The following is a 5718-nucleotide window of genomic DNA, read 5'->3' as shown; positions in this document are numbered from 1 at the left end:
GAGCTTCCTGGACTTGTAAGTCTATTTCTTTCACCAGGTGGGGGAAGTTTTCGGTCATTATTTCTTCAAATAGGTTTTCAGTATCTTGCTCTCTCTCTTCTTCTGGCACCCTCATAATTCGGATGTTGGTACGCTTGAAGTTGTCCCAGAGGCTCCTTACACTATCTTCATATTTTTGGATTCTTTTTTCTTTTTGCTTTTCCAGTTGGGTGTTTTTTACTTCTTTGTATTTCAAATCTTTGACTTGATTCTTGCGATCCTCTAGTCTGCTGTTGGATCTTTGTATATTATTTTTTATTTCAGTCAGTGTATGCTTAATTTCTAGTTCATCCTTTTTCATATCCTTGAGGGTCTCACTAAATTTACCAGCTTTTTCTAGAAAATTCTTGAAAAACCTTATAACCGTGAATTTGAACTCTATATCTAGTCGTTTGCTTTCCTTTATTTCTTTCATTTGTGACCTGTTTCTTTATCTCCGCATTTTGGCTGCTTCCCTGAGTTGATAGAGTGGTTTTGTGTGCTAGGTGTCCTATAGGGCCCAGTGGCTCAGCCTTCCCAGTTACCTGAGGTGGACACTCTTGGTGCACCCCTTTGTGGGCTGTGTGCACAGTCTTGTTGTAGTTAAGCCTTGATTGTTGTTGTTATCACTGGGAGGAACTGACCTCCAGGCCAATTGGCTGTGAGGATCAGCTGTGTCTATGTTGGGAGAACTTCTGTGCTAGAGACATCCTTATGAGGCAAGACTTGCTTCAGTGGGGCTTGGTGCTCACTGAGTCTGCCCCCTGAGTGTGTCCCTTATGGATCTGAGGAGTTGTAATCTGGATGGTCCCACTCTTACCCCTGGGTACACTGGCTATTGGATCTCCAAGGAGGTGCTAATTTAGCCTCTGCCTGAGGCCACCCAGCAGGAGCTACAGAGAGATCTGCAGATTCCTCTCCTTTGTTTGGGTTTTGAAGGTGCCCAGATGAGGCCCAGCTGTGAAGCAATGCAAGCTGCTGTGGGGCCTTGGGCCTTCTTTTGGATGTTCTGGGTCTCTCTGACTCAGCTGCAGTTTGTTAGTTAATTTTAGATTTCAAAGGACCAGGCCATTCATATGCAAAAGCCTCTGTGCACAGCTTGGTTGGGGCAGGGTCTCAGGGCGGAGCAAACAGCAATGGCTTCCCCTCAGCCCTGCCCTAAGAGGCACCCGGGTCTCAGTGTCCCGCGGCAATCACTGCAAGCACCCCTGAGAGAAAGCCCCCCTCTAGTTCCGCCTGCTGACAGACAGTTTCTCCCCGTATGAGTCTGGGTCCCCAGAGTCTCGCCCGAAACTGGAGTTCAGAGCAGTCGGGAGCTTGTGTCTCCCTCCCAATTGAGAAAGACAGCCGCGTCCTCAGTTGCCAGCCCTCTCTGCGCATGCTCCTCCGTACCTCTGCCTTTACTTCTGCACCTCCTCTGAGTCTCAGTGTGCTTTTCTCTTTCCTTCTAGTTGTAGAATTTCCACTCAGCCAGTATTCCTGTGGTTCTGGATGATGTCCGTTTTGTCTTTTAGTTGTAGTTTTGAAGTGGTTGGGCGGGGCAGCAAGTTCAGGAGTTTACCTATGCCGCCATCTTGGTTTTTCTCATGAATACTTCTGATATTTAACTAGGTTCTTCCTCATGTTGCACTGGCTGCAAAGTCTAGGGCAGTTTAAGATATTTTAGAAGCTAGAGCAAAAAGAAGGATTTGGGAACAGAAATATCTGGATGCAAGGCAATAAATTGTTAGGGGGTTGAGATTCAAGTTGAATTTTCAACCCAAATTTTCAAGAAGAGAATGTATACATAAATTATGGTATATTCATATAGTGTAATTCTACTTAGTAAAAAAAAAGGAACTGAACTATTGATACATGCAACAAAATGACTGAATCTGAAAAACATGAAGCTGAACAAAAAGAGTCAGACAAGAAGAGTGCGAATTGTATGGGTACTGCTTACATGAAATTTAAGAATAGGTAAAACTAATCTATGGTATAGAAATAAGGATATTGAATGGTTCTGGTAGGGAGGGGATTATCTGGGAGTGAGCATTAGGAATTTTCCATGGGGATGGCAATGTTCTGTATCTTGATTGGAGATACTGGTTACAAAACTATATAGATATAGATACAGATGACTTTTGACACATATAGATATCCTATATAATAAAGAGCTAATATGCTAATGGTCATCACACCATCATGCCATAATGACCAATCAGCAGGAAGCTGCATGTGCGGCTGGCACGTGCAGATGGGCAGGGCTATGTGCTGGGCGAGGTGTGCGTGGGTGGGTGGGGACTTGATGCTGCGTCTTTCCAGACAGAGCCGCAGTGGCTGCCTGTGGCTCAGGCAAGCCACAGATGGCAGCTGCCGCTACCCAGGGCCAGCATGAGGCTCAGGCAAGCCGCGGATTGTGGCTGCCGCTGCCCAGGGCCCGAGGCTCAGGCAATGAGGGCGGGGCCGAGGCTCAGGCAAACCGCAGTGGCTGCGATGGCTGAGGCTCAGGCAGCCGTGCAGCTGGCAGTGGCAGAAGCAGAGGTATGATGGGGGCGTCGCCTTCCCCTGATCGCTGGGTCGCCTCCTGCAGAGGGAGGTCAGAGGCAGCAGCAGCGAGGGGGTGTTGGGGCGGTGCCTTCCCCTGATCAGCCACAGGGAGTGGGCCTAAGCCATCAGTAGGACATCCCCTGAGGGCTCCCAGACTGTGAGAGGGGGTAGGCCGGGCTGAGGGACCACCCCATCCAGTGCAGGAATTTTCGTGCACCGGGCCTCTAGTAGATATATATGACTTTTGACATATGTATATGTCACCTAATTGTACAACTTAGGAATGTGCATTTTAATGTATAAATTATAAAAAATCTACCTCAATCTCTCTCTCTGTATGTGTACACACACACACTCACACACCATATTGAGATTCAATTATTTACATTAAGTAAAAAACAATGTATGAATTTTAAAATGGTAGGCCACAGCAAAAACACATTTAATTTTGGAATTCATTTTAGTGTACTATTATTTTTATTTTCTTAATTATGCTTTTCTTAGGATAATAGTAATATCATTTTGGTACTTAGCCTGGATCAACTGATATCATATAAATAGCATATATGCTAAAAAACAACAACAGAAAAACTGCTTACAATTGAATTTTACCTATGACCAAGACTTTCAAAAAGTTGACTAAAATACATTGCCAGTGCCTGCCAGGATGAACTGAGCTGCAAGTTCCTGCTGGCTGGGGCTGGGGCAGGGGCCGAGCCCAAACCACATCTCCCTGCACAGGGGCTGGTGCCTGGCGATCCCATCCGCATCCAGTTCAACATCACAGAGTCATACCCTGCTGTGCCCCCATCTGGTCACTAGAGTGTGATGACCCAAACTTGGCTGCTGTCTTGGAAAGGCTGGTGGATATAAAGAAAAGGAATACTCTGCTACTGCAGCATCTGAACAGGATCATCTCTGACCTGTGTAAACTCTTATTACCTCCCTCAGCATCTATATGTAGAGATGCTGGACCAGCCCTTGCCAGCAGAGTGGTACACACAGGAAGACATGTCTTCGGAAGATGAAGAGAAGACGATGCCTAAGGACACAGAAGACCTAGATCACTATGAAATAAAAGAGGAACAGCTAGCTGAGACCAAGAAATCTGAAAAAAAAATTTGGCTATACTAGAGAAAATTTAAAAGAACCAGAGGCAAGATTACTTAAATGGGGCAGTGTCTGGCTTAGTACAAGCCACTGACGGGCTGATGAAGGAAATCAGGGATATATACTGATCACAGTTTCAAAGATAGAAATTATGCAGTCAAACTCAGGAATGTCAAACTCCTCAAAGTTGACCAGGATGGCACTCTGCACAATGATCTCTAGATCCTCAAAGAAACAGAAGGCACAAACCTCATCCTACTTAAGTTTTCCTTTAAAGATAACTTTCCATTTGACCCAACATTTGTCAGGGTTGTATCTCCAGTCCTCTCCGGAGTGTATGTTCTGGGTAGAGGTGCCATCTGCACGGAACTTCTTACCAAACAGGGCTGGAGCAGTGTCTACTTGATAAGAGTCCATAGTCATGAAGATCAGTGCATCACTGGTGAAGGGAAAAGCATGAGGGCAGTTTGGAGCCAACAAATCTCAATAGAGACTGACAAGAGCACAGCAGTCCTACAAGTCTGTGGTGCAGATCCACAAAAAAAAAAAAAAAAAAAAAAAAAAGGCTGTTGGCTAACCCTGGAGTGTTGTCTCCTTCCTTGTTCCTCAGGTACCACCGGACCAATTACCTTTGAATGCTGTACCTGGATCTTACACTGCCTCTGTGGTTCCCTCCCTCATTTTTCCTGGACGTGATAGCTCTGCTCTGCCTATTATAGGACAATGATGGCTATTCTAAATGCTAAGGAAAAAACCAACACTGAACTGTTTCAAGTATTCAAGACTGACTTACAGACCAACCAATCATCTGGCTGCAACCCTTGCTAGCAGGCATTATAAAAGAAACTTTTGAGCCTCCTTATATTGCTAGAAACTTAGCTGTGCTCCAGACTAGAGCCTTTTTACCTATGCTATGGATTTTTCATTTATTTTATTTCGTGTACACTGCTTTTTTTGGTTACAGTGTATGATGGATATGTATGAAAAAATGCATCTTTGAGAAAAGAATTACAGCTCTATGATTAAAACATTAAATTAAATTTCTAGTTGTTTAGATATATAAAACAATGTATATATTTAGGAAGCAAAAAGATGAGAAAGAATGAGCCATTTGAAAGGCTAAAGGAACAGTGCTGGAAGCCAATTCCAGCATGTTAGCAGGGCTGAATCATCTGGAAATGGCAGAGGGCATTTCCCCAAACTTGAAAAAGATGCATAAAATGATTGCTTACTGCCAGACAGCTCAGGGCATCTTAATCTACATGTTATTGCCTCCTACTGGCCAAACACCTGAATAGCCGTAGGCAATTCACCAATCTGACAATGGATTCTGTGTACTAAACCCTGGCCTTTGAAGTGTATATCTACCTTGCCTTAGGACAATTAGTGTTAATAAAAAGCAAGGGGTCCTGAGACAAGAACTTAGTTCCTTTAGCTAAGTCTTCTCTGACTCCTCATAATGCCTTCCAAAATTATGTTCCTGTCTTCTCTGACTCCCCATAATGCCTTCCAAAATTATGTTTCGTCTCTGGACTCTTGATTAATTTACACACAGCCCTTTTCCAGATTTCTGGACCCTTCTAGATGCTGGATCAAGTAAACCTGAAAAGATAAGCAATAACTGGTTTATGCAGGACCTTGTAAACCAAGATAAGTTTAGATTTTCTTGTAAGAGCAATGAAAGCCTTTGGAGGGTTTTAAGCAAGGGCATTATATAATCAGGTTTACATTTTTAAAAGATCACTCTGACTACTATGTAGAAAATGGATAGAGCTCTGGCCAGGTGGCTCAGTTGGTTGAGCATCCTCCCATGCAGGTTGGATTTCCAGTCAAGACACATACCTAGGTTGAGGGTTCTATCCACGGTTGAGGCACATACAGAAGGCAACAAATCAATGTTTCTCTCTATATATCCTATATAATAATCCTATATAATAAAAGCCTAATATGCAAATTGTCCCCTTGGGCAGTTGTTCAACCACTTGCTATGATGTACGCTGACCACTAGGGGGCAGTGCGGAACATGGCGGGTGTCAGCGACTTGTCACTGGTAGGGAGAGA

General features: G+C 44.1%; 1 pseudogene across 1 annotated transcript; it reads left to right on the top strand.

The window, feature by feature from the left end:
- Window positions 1-3195: 3195 nt before the first annotated feature.
- On the top strand, window positions 3196-4234 carry LOC308244168 (ubiquitin-conjugating enzyme E2 Q1-like; annotated as a pseudogene). The gene has a single exon. The product of its transcript is annotated as a ubiquitin-conjugating enzyme E2 Q1-like (transcript).
- The last annotated feature ends 1484 nt before the right edge of the window (window positions 4235-5718 follow it).

The sequence above is a fragment of the Plecotus auritus genome (genome assembly GCF_963455305.1).
Source record: "Plecotus auritus genome assembly, chromosome: 3".
Classification (NCBI taxonomy): domain Eukaryota; kingdom Metazoa; phylum Chordata; class Mammalia; order Chiroptera; family Vespertilionidae; genus Plecotus; species Plecotus auritus.
The sequence above is the reverse complement of the archived record's forward strand: the minus strand, read 5'-3'. Positions and strand labels throughout refer to the sequence as shown.